An 18848-nucleotide genomic window follows, 5' to 3' on the forward strand; every position below is an offset into this window, starting at 1 on the left:
TTCTTTTCTTTGTGAATCATACTTTCTTAATTGCTCTTGTTTTTAGTTGATGAAAAACATCGTCAACAGTTAGTAAAACCAAAAACATTTAACTCGAACCATAACATGTCTCATTGGTTTAAAAAAACAACTCATAAACATTAAAAGAAATATCTTTCATAAAACTCATAAAACACGTCAGAAAAACGTGAAGCCCTAACCTAAGGTCAACGTTTCCTAAAATGTACTCCCCGCCACCACAGCCCTCCAACTCATTGTTGCACAAACTTCGCTTTGCCTTTACCTGCATACAGAGTACCTGTGAGTCATGCTCAACAAGAAGAGTTGTGTGGGACACAGCCCCCCAAAACCCAAAACATAACAACATGCATAACCTGCTAACAATAACACAAACATGCTTCAAATATGCAACTAAGCAACATGTTTACAATATAACATCAACATTTTATAAACATAAACATAAACACATCATACCGCTCTTGCCACGGTCAACTTCCCTTGTGACAACCTACTGCCCTTGTGACAGCCCCTTGGCTTTTACCACATACAAAGTTACAAGAATACGTATTCCATATTAATCTTTCAACATATTAGCATACTCGTAAAATGATATGCAAAAGATGTATAACACATATTTACCATGCACGCAGGTGTCCACTCTTCTTACCTTAATTACAGGATGTAGAGTCCCAGAAATTTACTTAGCTAGTTAGATAGTAGTAGTAGTAGTAGTAGTAGTAGTAGTAGTAGTAGTAGTAGTAGTAGTAGTAGTAGTTATAGTATGATAGTTACTATGGTTTTTGGTCAAGCCGAGACTTAGTGAAACACTTGTAGCAACACTTATATATTTTATAAGTTTAACCTATAGTTTAAGAATATTAATTATAACATAAGGTTTGACTAATATAGTTGGTTATAAGGATGTCATTTATTATACTATAAGGTTTAGATAGAACTAATCAGATGTGACACTTGTCGTGTGCATGTTTATTTAAGGATTTGATTATAGTTTAAATAAAAGAAAGTTCTAGAAACTCTAGAATCTTCCAAGACCATTAAGAGCATAACACTTTTCACATTCTTGTTTATTTGAGGTTTTTAGCATTTTAAGTGGATAATTCAAAAATAGAAGTTTCTAGAAGCTCTAAACCCTTCCAGAATTTGCTGGAATCATGTATTACTCAGTCAAACCTAATTAATCAATTCAAATTATGCTAAAAAAGTGCAATTATGTGTTTAATATATTCATGTATGCCGATATATCGCAGCATAGGGGCCGATATATCGCCTACGGAAGATACGAAAAACACGTCGACTTTGCAAAAACGATCGAACCAGCCTCGGGAATACTGGGAGAGGTGATATATCTCCTATAGGGGGCGATATATCGGCCCCACTTATGTATTTTTGAAAGTTCAATTTTTCAATTTTAAAAATAGCCTTAACCTCTTGACTAGCCTCTGAACATTTTTCACCGAGTCTTAAGCACCTGTTGAACGAATATTCAAATATTTTTCAATTAATATTCATTATTGTATTCAAGCTAAAAGGAGGTTGTTTCACTCCTTGAACTATATAAATAGGACCTAGTACCCAGCCATTTCTCTCATTCTTCAAGCTGTGTTTAAAGCCTTCAAGCTGCTAGGGTTACTATAGAGTGATAAACACTTGGGAAGTGAGATATAGAGTATGTTTTCAGTCTTGAGGTGTAGATCAGTTCTAGTACATCAAAATGTATTCTTATTCTTAAGTTCATTTCTTTAATTCCTTAGTTTTCTTTAGTTTTCATTCAGATCCTAACACATTGTTTTCAATTCTCGGTTAGGTATTTAAGTTCTTTGAACTTAAGGTTTATTTTCGGTAAGCTTCGTCTTGGTGGTTTTGTTCTCTGCTTTATCATCTCTTATCTTTAGAAATACTCACCATTCTTATTGTTGGTTTTAAAAGTGTTCCAAATCCCGTCCTTGTTCTCAAATATCCCGGTGTTGGTAAGGAAAATATGATAGTTTCTATATGCATATATGTTATGATATGTTATGATATATATATATATACGAATATGTTTTTATGTTCGTAGGGGCTCATAGTTGCTTAGCTAGCAAACCTCAATGTATTTTGAGGCTCATAGTTGCTTAGTTAAGTAAACCCCAATATTTTTATGTTATCTAGGGCTCATAGTTGCTTAGCTAGCAAACCCTAATGTTTACCATGTTCATGGGTCAGAGTTGTGATATATGTTTTATAGTATATGTTTTGTAGTCTTAAGTTTATGTTTATATTGTATGTGCTAGTAGATTTTCCTTGCTTGGCATTAGGCTCATTCCTATATTTTTTATGTATGCAGGAAAATAGTTATCGCGGCGGAAGGATTCTTGGTAGCTTGGTTTGTGTATTAAGGATGAAGGGATTCGATGGACTGCTTGATGATTCGAGGACGACGTTGTTTTTAGTCTCTTTAAATTATGTTTTTATGTATTTTCCGCATTTAGCTTTGTAAACAATTTCATTTAATTTAAAGTTATGTTTTATTTTAAAACAATGGGATGCCATACCGCTCATTTATGTATTTCAATATTTATTTTGGAGTTTTTAATAAAGTTGTGAATATTTCTTGTGTATGTTTTCTAAAAAAAGATAGTGGCTATGTCTTGTAGTTTTAATGGTCCAAAGTCTTAGAATTAGTTGGGTCATTACACAGCAACGATCCACACCCTCAACATGTCCCTTCAAGTAGTCTTAGTGAGCCCTATGCCAAACAACACACAAACTTTCATCTTTTAGAGACTTGTATCAAAACAAATCATTATGCAAGTACCATTACTCTTTCTAAGACCCAAACCACCCTAAAGTGTCCTCAAGAAAGTCCTAAAACCACCAAACAGAAAACCCCAAAGTAAAAACCTCAAAGCCCAAATCAAACAAAGCAAACACAAGGAAAACCTCATTTTTGGAACTCTGGCATGGTCGCGCCAGACACTGAATGCAGTCACGATCGACATCGTTTCCATAAATTGTAGGTGCGATTTATTCTTTGTGTTCATCTTCTCCAATCGTCCAAACCTCCAAATATCCACATTTAAACCAGTTTCGACCCCAAACCAGTCACATATTAACCCTAATACATTCTAATCATGGAAACAACACGAAAAATACACTCATGCATTCATCATGGTTCATGCATTGTTAGGGTTCAAGAACCTTAACTTTGTCTTCTTCAACAAGCTATTCCAAAAACTCATTCAACCAGACCTTTAATCACTCATACATTCACTCTTATCATGTTTCTAATCAACATATGTCAACAATATAGATCCTAGCATGCACTTCTAACAATTAAAAGTAATGTAATATGCACATCTACCCTTATCACAATTATCATGCATTCAAGCTTAAGAACTTTAATGGAAACTGTTGACCCACGATTTGGCCAACTGACATGGAGTCAAAATATGATTGAAATAGACGAATGTAAAGAGAATAACGTGATGACAAAAGTAAAGAAAACACAGTGATTTATAGTGGTTCGGCCCCAGGATCTGGTAATGACCTACGTCCACTTAGAATGATATTGATATATAATCAAAAGTATGATCAGAGAACTTGGGTTCAATGAGTTTCAACACTTCTGACAAACAATACAAGTTTGCTAAGAGAAATTCTATAATTCCTATGATTCAGAAGCCAAAAGTCCTTTTCCTTGAGCCATCTCTTGCTATTTATAGGCCCAAGGAGGGTTACAAAAGATTGTTATATATATTATCCCCTGAATATTGGGATATTCTGAAGATTACATGAGATAAATTCGGGATTCATAAAGATCTTCCCATAAATGTTGCCTTGTTTGCGGAACTACCTACCAGACTGGTCGCGAGTAAGACAGGCTTGTCCTGCTTCTGGTGTGCCTCCTGGTCGATACTCTGGCAGACGCTTCCAGGTATCAGCCACATGTCAAGAGATTATTCGCCACGTCACAAATGCTAATTTATTGGATAACATTTGCCCCCCAAAGTTTATTTACTACGAACAGTAAATAAACTTTGAACGAACGACTCTTCGGTAACCCCTCCTGACGTGTCAGAACCCTTCGTGTGTTCTTGAAAAAAGCAACCCACTCCTGTCTAATCATGACTTTTCAGTTCCCCAGAAACAATTTCGACGGCCATCACGTTCCCCCATACTTCGAAAAAGGAAAACTAATGATTACGCCTTCTTAATATCAGAGACAGACTTATATAAGATCACCAGAGCCATTTCTTTTCTTTTCACGCACGCCATTATTCTGCCAAAAACCCTAAAAACCAGAGCTTTACCCTCTCCGGCGAACGTTCCCTTGTGCTTTCAAGACTCAAATGGTGGGCTCCTTGATTTCCGAAGTTCTCTCTTCCACCTTCACGACCATTTTCCTTGGTAAGTTACTGAAACCCCATGCTTCTAATTTCTCGTGGTGCATGCTTTTTAATGGTGTACTGTTTAAGTCTCTTGGCTTCTGGTTTTTAGGCGCCTGTAGGTATAATGTTTTTGTAGGCAGAGTAGGCTTATGAGTTAGTTTAAAACCCAAGATCATGCTTTTTAGGACGTAAAACCGAAGTAACATTTCGATTTTTAAGCCAGTTGAAAAAAATAAATTTTCCCGCCCTAAGGGGAGTTGAAAAAGCTTTTCAGGAAAACTTTTCACTTTCACCCTTTAATTCGTTTTTCAAACTGTTCGCATAGAAAGATTTAGTTTCTTGTTAGAATGCTGTTGTATAAATGCTTAACTTTTATACTCGACCAGCGTTATTCTAAAGGCCTTCTAGAGTCCTCTAACCTCACCTCCCCATTCTTCTGTTTGCAGATTTTAATGCCAGATTTGTGGGGAGGTGAGAGACCCATCAACGATGACCTCCTCGCCCAGCTGCTCGAGGGAGAAGAACAACCAACCGATCGCATTCACCAGATACCTTTCTCGCGAGCCTCTTCCAGACCACATCCTTCTCCTCCGATGGCCCGTTCAAAGTCTTCTGGCAAGAAAAGGCCCGAGTCTGAAAGTAACCCTACTTCTCCTACCCAGCCTGGCTCGCAGGCTGGGGTTCCTTCGACCAGTGGTTGAGAAAATCTTGTTCCTGACCCTAATATTCAAACTAGGGCTCGTCCCCGTCATCGGAATCCGCCTGATGTCGAGTGGTATACCTCCCCAGCTAGTTCGGTGACCCCTCAAATGGTTGCCAACTGCTTTAGAAAATTCCCCCTTACGGGGGTAACCATTACACGTCCCACTGCGGACCAGAGGGCTAACCGCCCAGGAGGGGCGAACAGCGCCTGGTCCCGATACCACATTGAGGCAGGAGCTTATCTCCCTCTTCATCCATTTTTTGTGGGGGTGGCCAATTACTTTGGTGTCGCCCCTTTTCAAATAACTCCCAATGGATATAGGATGCTGGCCGCGCTCTATATCCTATACAAACTTAACAAATGGCCAGAATCTTCACCTCATGAGGTCAACTACCTCTTTGATCTCAAGTCCAACCCTCAGCACAACGGGACGGGCTTTTTTCACTTCTGTCACCAGGAAACCGGCCGGACGTTCTTGAGTGGCACTACCCATATCTCGAACGTGGGGCATTACAATAAGGAGTACTTCTTTACTCTGGACATAGCCAGTAACAACTTGGCCTTCGCGAGAGGAGGTAAGAGCTTATCTTTCGCTGGTCGATACCTTTCCCCAGAATATACTCTTTCCCTTTTTCTCAAACCTGACCTGTTTTTCAGGCCCTTGGTTACGTCCGACTCCAACACCAAACATGGTGTTGAGGTCCAATGCTCTGGCCAGGATGTCTGACGCAGTGAAAAGCGTCAAGGCCTTGATCATTGAAAACAACCTGAGGTCATCTGGCCTCCTGGCTCCTCGCCATGAAAACAGAGGGTCCGCAGTGGATGAAGCCATTGCCGAGGGGGTTCCCGAGCAGCAACCTCCTGTGCCTTCTCCCAGGAGGAGGCCTACAGGAGTTACGATCAGGGAACCCACGGGTAGCCCTTCTGCAGAAAGGCCTTCTGCTCCCCAAGGCAAGGGTAAAGAAAAGGCCACAGAGCCTGTTGTTGACTTGGGAGAGTCTTCTGATGACAATGGTAACGTTATTTCGCTTTTAAATGGTTTGCCGATTCCCTGTCATATGTTTGACGGGGACGGTAACTTTACATATGCTCCAAATCTAGGGCCAGACTTCTTCATGCCAGAAAATGAGTATATGATTAATAGAGTCAATAGTGTAGCGACCAGTAGTTGTAGCTCGGGTATTTACTTTGTTATCTTCCTTCTGTTGTATTACATACTTTCACCTTTCGTTTTCCTTGTTAACCTCTTGTGTTCACTTCCATGCAGATATGTCGACTCCCAACATTTTCGACATGTACCAGGCCGAGGAAGAAGAAGAAGTCCCCCAACTTACACGGAGATCGAAAAAGAGAGCTGGTGAATCCAGTCGGGGCCCTTCGGCCAAAAAGAGTCGACCAGAAGACCTTCCTCAGGGCACACCAACTGGGGAAAGTCCTGCGCCAACTGGGCGAACTCCTACTCCTCCTCCAGCTCCTTCTGAACAGCAAAATACTCCTGTTCGGCCCAATCCTCCAGCTGCGCCTGCTAGGGAGCAACTTTCTCGTGAAGAGGCCCATGGGGCCAGACTCGTGAGCCGTGCCATCCGATCTGCCAAGGACCGTCTTGATCGCATAGGCAAAGGCAAGCATGTTGGGACCGCCATGATCCAAGCTGAAGAGCTACCAGTCGATCAGATCCTGAATAGGGCTCTGAACGAAATCTCCAGCGTAAGTGTTTCTTTATTCTTCAAGTCTTGTAGTTTTTTAGACCTTGTGATAAGTCCTAACTCCTTTTTCTTTGTGCACAGGCCTTACTTTCTGCCACTACTGCTCGTACCCGAGCCCAGGCTCTCGTCGAGCAGGTCGAGGCAAAAGCTATCGCGAAATATCGGGTGAAGGCGGCTGAGGAGCTTTCGGCTGCTGAGGCCAGGTATGCCAAGGAGTTGGAAGCAGTGGTCCGAGAGAGGGATGCAGCGGTGACCAAACTGTCAGCGGCTGAAGCTGCAAAAGATGCAGTGGTTAAGCTGAGGGAAGAATACCGGTCGTACAACAAAACTCATCTCCGCGAAATCAAGCATCTGGAGGGGGCAGTCAAGACCAAGGACGAGACTATTGCCACTCTTGAGGGCAAGGTGCAGCAGTTGGAGCTCGACAACTCCAAGAATCTGGAAAAGTACAAAAGGACGACACTCCGATGTTTCTATAACTTCTGGAAACACAATCAGGGTGCTGACTTTAGCTACCTTTCAGAGGAAGTCAGAGCTGCGAAGCTGGCCCGGTGCGCTGCCCAACTGGCCGAAGAAGAGGCAAGAGCTGTGACTCCTACAACTCCAAGCGCCGTTGGTTTGGAAGAGGAAACCATCGAGGAAGCGACCGACCCTCATGCTGCCCAGGAACCTCCTGCCCCTCATGCCTCTTAATCTTTATTAACTATTTTTCTTTCTTTTTGAACATACGACCCACGGGTCGTGATGTAAAGACAATAGTTTTCTTTTTAAACTTTGCTGCACGGGCAGTAAATCTTTTTTATTTGAACAGTTACATCCAAGCAGCAATGCTTGTGGTGTAAAATCTTAACTCTTGGTGCTATAATATTTTTACTTATTATAACATTTGTCTGTATGACCGAACTTAGCATAGTACTTTGGCATAGTTTTCACAAAACGTAAATTTTGAAAAATACTCTAAGTACTGTAGTATGCTTTCACTTATTTTGTTCATGTGTTTACATACCTTGCGAGTATTCTTTGCTATCGATGTGCCTTATATGCCGCCCAAGTGATCGAGGAGCTTTAGGTCCTTGGTCACTTGCCTTGACCATAACCTGTTCGAACGTTCCTGTTCGTAGTAAAACTGATACTTGTAATACAGCAAAACAACACACGTAATGAACAAATACTTGTAAATATAAATTCACAAAGGTTGGCAAGAATGACTGGCTGAGCACAGTCCCTTATAATCTCGTATTAAAAATGGACTAAACATGTCTTTACGAATGACTCTGAAATAGAATCTTACATATATGAGCAGTCAGCCATACATCGTGGCTAACCCTCTTTGCAAAACTTGTAAAAATTAAAAGAGAAATTTAAACAAGCCAGTCCTTTAAAAAGGGCTGTTCATTGATAATACTTGCGCAGGTGTTCTCCATTCCAATAGCGCGGAACGAGATCTCCGTTTAAGCGTGCAAGTTTGTAGGTGCCCGGGTGAAGGACTTCTTCAATCTGGTAAGGCCCTTCCCAGTTAGGTCCGAGCACTCCAGCAGTGGGGTCGCGGGTATTTAAGAAAACTCGTCGTAGCACCAAATCTCCGACGTTGAATTTTCTTTCATTAACTTTGGAGTTAAAGTACCGGGCGACTTTTTGCTGGTAAGCAACAACTCGGAGTTAAGATTTTTCTCTTATCTCATCGATCGAGTCTAGGGACTCCATCATCAACTGGCTGTTCATGTCCTGGTTGTAGGTCAAACGCTGATGTGAGGGGGGATCTAACTTGACAGGTAACATTGCCTCATATCCATAGGCTAGAGAAAATGGGGTATGCCCTGTCGCTGTTCGACGAGATGTTCTATACGACCAGAGGACTTCAGGCAGCTGTTTTGGCCATGCTCCTTTAGCTTCTTCAAGTCGTTTTTTCAGGGTGTCCTTGAGAGTTTTGTTTATAGCTTCGACTTGCCCATTTGCTTGGGGGTGTGCGACTGAAGAAAAGCTCTTAATAACCCCATGCCTCTCGCAGAAATTGGTGAACAGGTCGCTGTCAAATTGGGTCCCGTTGTCTGAAACTATCTTCCTGGGCAATCCATAACGGCACACAATGTTCTTGATGACGAATTCAAGAACTTTTTTGGTTGTGATGGTTGCGAGTGGTTCAGCTTCGGCCCATTTTTTGAAATAATCGACTGCCACGACTGCGTACTTTACTCCTCCTTTTCCCGTTGGCAGAGATCCAATCAAGTCTATTCCCCATATTGCGAAAGGCCACGGGCTCTGCATCTGCTTTAGCTCGTTTGGAGCTGCTCGTGGGATCTTGGAGAACCTTTGACATTTATCACATCTTCGTACGTACTCCATTGAATCCTCGTTCATTGTTGGCCAGAAGTAGCCGTGTCTTAGAACTTTTTTCGCCAAACTCTGCCCTCCAGCGTGATCTCCGCAGAAGCCTTCATGCACCTCTTTCATGAGTTCCTTAGCTTTTTCTGATGTAATGCATTTGAGTAGTGGCATTGAATATCCTCTTCGGCACATAACACCGTCGAGCAGTATGTACCTAGTAGCCCTTCTTTGCAGAGTTCTGGCCTTGTTTCTATCTGCTGGCAATGTTCCACTTGTCAGATACTCCAGGTAAGGCGTCATCCACGTATCTTCTGCACGAATCTCCAAGTTGGCTTCGACCGCTTCAATGCTTGGCTTACCCAATCTTTCTACCGGGACTATGTTCAAGGTGTCAGCATCCTTTGCACTTGCAAGTTTGGCTAAGGCGTCTGCATTCGAATTTTGGTCTCGCGGAATTTGCTGGAGGGTGTACTTTGTGAACTGGGCTAGCAAATCTTTCACTTTATTAAGGTAGGCCATCATTTTAATCCTCGCGCTTGATATTCTCCCAGGACTTGATTCACGACCAGCTGAGAGTCACTGTAAATATCAAGTGTTTTTATGCTCATATCTTTGGCCATTCTCAGTCCAGCGAGGAGCGCTTCGTATTCTGCTTCATTGTTTGATGCTGCGAAGTCAAACCTGATTGCGCAGTGAAATCGATGCCCTTCGGGCGTTATCAATATCACTCCCGCTCCAGCATGGGATTCATTGGATGAACCATCCATGAATAGTTTCCACGAAGGAGTTTTGTCTTGAGGCGTGGGCGCTTCAGGCTGTTTGCCTAGCTCGCTGTTGGGGAGTTCGGTGAACTCCGCAATAAAATCGGCCAAGACTTGTCCTTTTATTACTGCTCGTGATGAATAAGTTACATCGAACTGTCCCAATTCGACTGCCCATTTTAACAGTCGTCCAGCCGCCTCAGGTTTTTGGAGGACTTGCCGAAGGGGCTGGTCGGTCAGAACTGTGATAGGATGGGCTTGGAAGTATGGACGCAACTTTCTGGAGGCTAGAATTAAGCAATATGCTAATCTCTCAATTGGTGGATATTTCAATTCTGCACCGATAAGCCTTTTGCTGACATAGTAAACAGATTTATGTACGCCTTCTTCCTCCCGTATTAGTACCGCACTAGCAGCAACTTCGGTAATCGCCAGATAAATATACAAAATTTCTCCTTCGATTGGTTTTGATAGGATAGGAGGTTGCGACATATGAATTTTTAAGGCCTGGAATGCTTGTTCGCAGTCTTCCGTCCATTCAAACTTCTTATTCCCCCTGAGTAGATTAAAGAATGGAACGCACTTGTCAGTTGATTTTGAGATGAATCTACTTAGGGCAGCGATCCTTCCGGTCAGGCTTTGTATGTCCTTGATTCTTTCTGGCGACTTCATGTCGATCAGGGCTTTTATCTTGTCAGGGTTGGCCTCGATTCCTCTTGAATTTACTATAAACCCCAAAAACTTCCCTGATCCGACTCCAAAGGAACATTTGAGGGGGTTCAATTTCATCTGATACTTGTTTAACACATCAAAGCATCTTTGCAAATCCCTCACATGTCCTTCTGCCTTCTTAGACTTTACTAGCATGTCATCCACATATACCTCCATGCTTACCCCGATCAGCTCCTTGAACATGTGGTTGACTAGTCGTTGGTAAGTTGCACCTGCATTTTTCAGCCCGAAGGGCATTACTTTGTAACAATATAAGCCCGTATCGGTCCAAAAACTGGTATGATCCTCGTCAGGGGGATGCATGCTGATCTGGTTGTAACCTGAATACGCGTCCATGAATGAGAGGATCTCATGTCCTGCAGTAGCATCGACCAACTGGTCGATCCTTGGGAGTGGGAAACAGTCTTTTGGGCAGGCTTTATTGAGGTCTGTAAAATCCACACAGGTCCGCCATTTGCCGTTAGGCTTGGGGACCAGTACCGGATTGGAGACCCACGATGGATAAAATGCCACCCTGATGAACCCGTTCTCTTTAAGTCTTTCGACTTCTTCTTTCAAGGCTTTTGATCTATCTTTATCGAGCAGCATTCTTTTTTGCTGTACAGGTGGAAAGGCTTTGTTTATGTTCAGGATATGGCTGATCACTGCTGGATCTATCCCTACCATATCCTTATGCGACCAGGCGAAAACTTCCTGGTTTTCTTGCAAGAATTTCACCAGTGCCTGCTTTGCGGTAGGCTCTAAATTCTTCCCAACCTTCACGACTCTGGTCGGGTCTTTTTCATCGAGTTGGACCTCCTCCAGGTCCTCGACGGGTCCAACATTTTCTTCAAAATCCCCAAAGCGAGGATCCAAATCTATATCCTCACTTTGGGCAACACCCTATTTGGTGACGTTACCACCTGATTGGGCTTGTCTGTCTTCTGTCATCTGCAATCGGTCTGGAGTAGCGCTCCTCGATGCTCCAATTTTTGCCTTTGTGATCGAAGCGTTATAGCACTCCCTGGCTTCCCTTTGGTTTCCTAAGACGCACCCTACCCCTGCGTCAGTTGGGAACTTCATGGCTAGGTGCCACATGGAGATGATGGCCCTTAGATCAACCAGTATGGGCCTTCTGACAACGGCGTTGTACGCCGAAGGACAATCGACCACTACAAAAGTGGCGAGTAATGTCCTTGTTGCAGGCGCTGCACCCGTCGTTATCGGAAGTTTGATCATTCCGGCTGGGGCGAGTCCTTCTCCAGAGAAGCCATATATTGTCTGATTGCAGGGCTCCAAGTCCTTTATGGACAACTTCATGCGTTCCAGTGTTGACTTATACAGGATGTTCACTGAACTTCCTGTATCGACTAGTACCCTCTTTACCATCATATTGGCCATTTGGATGTCCACGACCAGCGAATCGGAATGTGGGAACCGGACGTGCTGGGCATCGCCTTCAGAGAAGGTTATCCCAGATTCCTCTGAGCGAGCCTTCTTTGGAGCACGGTCCTCCACAGTCATCATCTCGATGTCCTGGTCGTGACGTAGAGTCCGAGCATATCGTTCTCTAGCCTTTCCGCTATTTCCTGCGAGGTGCGGGCCTCCACAGATGGTTAAAAGTGTTCCGGCTATGGGGGCAAGCTGTAATGGTGGCGAGCATTGGCGTGTGGACGTCTGCTCGTTGCCACCTGGAGCTTCTCGTTGGGCAGTTCCCGAGGCCCGTACGTACCTTCTCAAGTGTCCTTGTCTAATAAGGAACTCGATTTTGTCTTTTAACTGGCTGCATTCATTAGTGTCATGCCTGTAGTCGTTATGGTAACGACAGAACTTGGTAGTGTCTCTTTTCGAAATGTCTTTTCGAATGGGTCCAGGTTTCTTGTAAGGCACACTAGAGCTTGTGGCCTGGTAAACCTCTCCGCGAGACTCGATGAGGGCGGTATAATTAGTGAACCTAGGTTCATAACGATTACCCTTGGCCCGCTTATTATCGGAGGTTGAAGGCTCATTGTGCTGCCGTTTTCCACCGTTCTTGCCATTACCGTTGCTGCGCTTGTCGCCTTTGCCGTTGCCATCAGGTTTAGAACCGTTGGCGGCTTTAGCGGGTTCGGCGGCCTTCTTACCCTTGTTCGAGGGTTTTCCATCATCAGCAATGGCCTCTTCGAGCTTGATATACCGATCAGCTCGGTCCAAGAACTCCTGGGTAGTTCTAACCCCGTATTTACGGAGACTCTTCCATAGAGGAGAATGGCGTCTCACTCCTGCGGTTATAGCCATCATTTTTCCTTCGTCTCCGACTGTCTTTGCTCCAGCTGCTGCTCGCATAAAGCGCTGGATGTAGTCCTTCAGGGATTCTCCATCCTGCTGGCGGATTTCAACCAGCTGGTTTGCTTCGGTTGGGTGCACACGACCCGCATAGAATTGTCCGTATAACTCCCTTACGAACATTTCCCAGGAAACTATGCTTGCAGGGGGGAACTTAAAGAACCACTCCTGTGCTGCTTCAGAAAGTGTTGCAGGGAAAATCCTGCACCGAGCGTCTTTGGACACTTTCTGAATGTCCATCTGAATCTCAAATTTATTCACAGGCGAGACTGGGTCCCCATATCCATCAAAGTTCGGGAGTGTAGGCATTTTGAACTTGTTGGGAGTTTCGGCGTTAGCTATCCTCCTGTCGTGGTCGATGTAAGAAGTCCTTCCCCCGACCAACTGCTGCACAGCCTGATTAAGTGCGTCTATCTGGGCTTGCACTGCGGCAGGAATTGCGGTGGCCTCTGTGGCTGGGGGGATGTTCTCGCCGTGCTTCTCGCGATGATCATTGAGTACATCTCTCAGGTCTTCTTCTCTTCGTCGTTGCTCGCTACCTCCGAGTCGGTTGAAGACATTATTTTGCCTGGGCTGCCCCCCAGCATCTTGTCCATTCGGTTGGTCACCTTGAGGTACTTGGCTCCTACTTTTTCCTCTATTTTCGTTCCTCCCATCAGCATTGCCCTTGCCTGAGTCGGCCTCATTGTACCCATTACAATCTCTGAACCTTGAATGGCTGTGGTGAGACTGACTGTTCCCTCTGTTGCCGTCTCTGGCAGAAACGCCCCGAGCGTTAGAGGGTGGCTTGCGCTGGTCGCGGTGTCCCCGTGCATCGTTATATCGCGGGGGTCCACGGACCGCAGAGCCTAGCTCTGAGTCCCTCCTGTTACCAGGAGGGTAGTGACCTCTGTTTGCTTGGTTTGGCCCATCATTCTCATGGCGCCTAGGACTACGAGGCTGTCGCTCGACCCTATTCTGCTTTTGCTGCGGGGGATTACCCCGAGTAGCTTGAGATGGTGGATTTGCCTCGGGGTCCAGTGGGACATCGTCATGGGGCGTCTGGGGCTGTTCAGGCCTTTGCGGACTTGACGGCTGAACTGGTGGGCTAGGATTGGGACCCTTCTGAGGTGGCCCATTTTCAGGTTGGTTAGGCTGCGAGGCAGGTGCGGCCTGATTTCTTGCCAACAACAAGGCTGCTTCGAGGGCTTCCATAGCCTCGGTCTAGTGGCGGTCCACCTCTGCTTGTCTCTTGCTCAACTCCGCCTGCTGACGATCAAGCTCCTGCTGCTGTCGCGCCATAACTTCTGCGGCAGTCTCTTGATTGGCTCTCAAACTAGCCAATTCTTCTTGCAACGCGCCGAGAGTGCTCTTCAGCGTCGCATCATCCATTTCCTCCTCTTCAAAATCTAGTTGCGACTCATCTTCCGCCATGCTTGCAGGTGGAGGAGGAGGTGGTGGATTAGACGGTGCGGCGGCGGCAGTCTAGCCAGCTTTTCTTCCTGCTTTTGCCATCAGTTCTTTTTATAGCAATGAATTGTCCCTCTCAACGAAAGCACCAGAATGTTGACCCACGATTTGGCCAACTGACACGGAGTCAAAATATGATTGAAATAGACGAATGTAAAGAGAATAACGTGATGACAAAAGTAAAGAAAACACAGTGATTTATAGTGGTTCGGCCCCAGGATCTGGTAATGACCTACGTCCACTTAGAATGATATTGATATATAATCAAAAGTATGATCAGAGAACTTGGGTTCAATGAGTTTCAACACTTCTGACAAACAATACAAGTTTGCTAAGAGAAATTCTATAATTCCTATGATTCAGAAGCCAAAAGTCCTTTTCCTTGAGCCATCTCTTGCTATTTATAGGCCCAAGGAGGGTTACAAAAGATTGTTACAGATATTATCCCCTGAATATTGGGATATTCCGAAGATTACATGAGATAAATTCGGGATTCATAAAGATCTTCCCATAAATGTTGCCTTGTTTGCGGAACTACCGACCAGACTGGTTGCGAGTAAGACAGGCTTGTCCTGCTTCTGGTGTGCCTCCTGGTTGATACTCTGGCAGACGCTTCCAGGTATCAGCCACGTGTCAAGAGATTATTCGCCACGTCACAAATGCTAATTTATTGGATAACAGAAACTTTTATGAAAACTAGAGAATGTACAAGTAATCTTACCCTACAAATTCCACAACCATTTATCATGAAATCCTACCTTCATTCTAAGTCTGAAGAAACTCTCAAGATCCTAACTTGATAGGAGAGTTTCTCTTCTTCTTCCTTAATGTTTCAAAACCCTAACCCTAGGCTTTCTTAATCTATTTATACTAACCATCTTTCACCAAATTACCATCCTATCACTCATATAAACCTCCACACTAATTCACCTAAGCCCTTTTCAGAAATTCTCTTTTAAATTAATAGTTTCAACTTATTGAAATTACAATTTCTATCATAAGTTTCATAATTGTACGTTAACCTCAAATCTTAGATATTCTTGACAAAATATGTCTGCTACTACTTATCATTGTCTTCATTCTTTGGACAACCATAGGCATACATAAAAATTTACTCATACATTCTAGTATCATGAAAAGATACTCATATATCATAAAAGCACATAAATCACAAAATTTTACCAATGTAATGACCCGGCTAACTTAAAGACATCGGACCATTAAAACTACTAAGACATAACTATTAATTTCGAATTCATACATAAAATAAGAGATCTTTATTAGAAAATCCAAAATACAGGATCCCATTGTTATTACATAAAAACATAAAGAAAATAAAACCTTTATTTTAACTTTTCAAATACTAAATGCGAAAAATCATAAATACATAATTAAAAAGACTCAAAACATAAACGTCATCCTCGATCGTTCCCATCAGTCCATTCCTTTAGTTTTCACCCAATACACATGCCAAAGCCACCATGAATCTGTCCTACCTTCCATGCTCATTTACCTGCAAAATCTAAATAAAAAGGAATGAGCCTAATGCCTAGTAAGAAAAAACTACTAAAACATAACAAAAAACATAAGACGTAAAAACATAAATTATAAAACTTAAGTCCACAAATAAATGGCCATTAACTCATTACCATAGTATGTGATAGAAATCATCTAGGTCCTCTTGCTACAATTTAGAGGTAGGTTTAAACACAACTATAGTCTACGATAATGATAAAAATCTTGGGATTTGCTTATTTGTTATCTAAGCAACCATATTCCTCAAGTGACTACAAACATAAAAACAACATACATACATACATAAATCACATTGCATATAAACATAGCACATAAAATCTAACTTACTTTCCTTACCAAAAACCAGGGTAGTGGAGACAAGTGCGGGATTAGAAACTCCTAAAACCAAACAGAAAAAAAAAACATAAGTTTCCTAAATAAAAGAAGATGAAGAGAAGATCTAAACCATCAAGATAAGAACTTACCGAAAATATTAAGTTTCAAGAAAATCAAACACCTAACCAAAAGCCATTATAACAAGTTAGGATTTGGAAGAAAATGAAAAGAATAAAAGGAACTATAAATAACTAAACCCAATGATAAAAGTACCTATGATCTACACCTCAGTATTGAAATCACTCTCTAGCTTACTTCCCAAGTGTTTAGAAAAGCTTAGATTTGAAAGCTTTTAACCCTAAAACCCTAGTGTTTCTCTCTAGAACGAAATTAGTAGCTTGGAGGGTCTGAGAAGTGCTTGAATGATGATGCAAATGGTTGAGTGAAGAGTCATATTTATAGAGTTCAAGGTGTGAAACTAACTCCTTTTAAAATGAATAAAAATTGACTTTTCTAGTCAACAGATACCCAGAACTTGGTCAAAATTGTTCAAGAGTAAGTCCAAGTTGTTGAGGGTTGTTTCTAGCTCGGATTCCATGGACTTTAAAGATATGCATGTGGAGCCGATATATCACCCCTTGTAGGCGATATATTTCCTCCCTCATGTTCCCGAGCCTCTGTGGTTTCGTTCATGCGAAGTTGACGTGTTTACCATATCAACATAGGCATTATATCGGCCCATGTAGCTACGATATATCGACTTATGCTGATATATTAAACACATTTTTGCACACTTTCAACACACTACATGTTTATTTAAAACCACCTTGACTGAGTAACACGAGATCCTAACAACTGAGGGAAGGTTCTAAACTTCCTAGGTTTATCCTTTATTAATTTATTCATTTAAAATCATTAAATCATTAATAAACATACATGTGACAAGTGTCACATTCTTAATTATTCTATCTAAATCCTAGGTTATAATAAATAATATTTCTAGGACCAGCTATATTAATCAAACCTTATGATAAAGTTAATATTTCTAAACTATAGGGTAAAGTTATAAAATCCATAACTATCTCTATGAGTTTCCAACTAAATCCCAGCTTGAACCAATAACCACGAAAACTAAAATACTACAGCACAAGCTACTGCTATCTAGCTAAGTAAAATTCTGAGACGCTACAACGAAATTCCCCTGAACTAGGGCCAATTTACCAAACTACTCGTCCTTAAGTTAAGTGGATATTACAGTTATACATGAGATGTATCATTGTACAAATTCTGTACTTCCTGGCCCTTCATGGATGCTTAACAATTTCTCTAGTTGGAAATGGAATTGGGATTGAACAAGCCCTGAAATTCACAAAGACAAGCACATTCTTTTTGAATTTTTTGGAGAAAACTTATGATCTTGAAAGCTAGAGAGAGAGGTTAGAGAGATATTTGAAAGAGTGATCAAGTCCATCAAAACTCTAAAAGGCTCATTTTATAGTGTAGGCACCATCATTAAGTATAACTAATAGGATTAGAGCTTTTGAACACATCATTTGGAGCTTATGTAAGATCCTAAAGTTGGCTAACTTAGTTTAGGCATTTTTATATTACTCAATCAATATTATTATGATCTCACAAAATTAATTGTAAATCAATTAAAGATTTTTATGGTATAAAATATCTTTCATTCTTTCCTTATTTATGAGATTTCAAATGTGTTTTTATACCACCTTATAGGGATACAATCATTTGCATTCATGTGTATTATTCTGATTTTTTTCACAATAAATTTTGATAAAATTTTAGTGATTTTTGAATAAAAAATTTGTGGGTTTTTTACTTTTCTTAAGTTTTTCCAAGTACATGCTAAGCTGTCCAATTACCTAACTGGCTAGGCAATTTAGGAAACCGACAGATCCGATAGACTTTCCATTTAAAGAATTCATGGATATTCTCTTCTCTGATTTCTTGGGCTACTAAAGGAGGACTTCGTCTTGATTATAAATAGAAGTCTTGATAGCCAAGGAAACACATTCTTTTCACAGACCATTTATGTGTAATTCTTATTGAAAATTATGATTGTATTTTTGTGAGATTAAGAGTTGAAACACTTAGTGTAGTTTTTTATAAGTGCATGTTGCACTGTCTTTGATATCCATTAGGATTCAAGGTGTTATTTCCATTGTGTGTACATCAATGGTCTTCGAGAGAAGAGGTGTCCAAAGACTTTCTTCAGGAGGAAGAACGCATCATGGTCTTCAGGAGAAGAGCCATTCAAGTCTTTCTTCTGGAGGAGGAAAGCAATAAGGCGTCATTGAAGGGAGTTCGAGTGAAGATCTGATTCTTGCAGAAACAAGATTGGTATTAGAATACAAAAGAGTGCAACAATGATATAGAGGGAGTCTAAACTTATAAAAGTAATTACTTCTGTATTTGTAATCATTACTAATAAGTTATCTTCTCAGAGTGTGGCTCCATGGACTAGGGTAACTGAACCATGTAAAGTTGTGTTGATTTTTATATTCTTATGGTTATTATGTTTAAACCAAATTTATCATCATTCAATTATGATTAATTAGAGTGTGTGCTTGACTTATTAGCTTATTACTCTTCTGCAATCAACTAAGCT

The sequence above is a fragment of the Humulus lupulus genome, chromosome 7 (genome assembly GCF_963169125.1).
Source record: "Humulus lupulus chromosome 7, drHumLupu1.1, whole genome shotgun sequence".
In the NCBI taxonomy this organism is placed as follows: domain Eukaryota; kingdom Viridiplantae; phylum Streptophyta; class Magnoliopsida; order Rosales; family Cannabaceae; genus Humulus; species Humulus lupulus.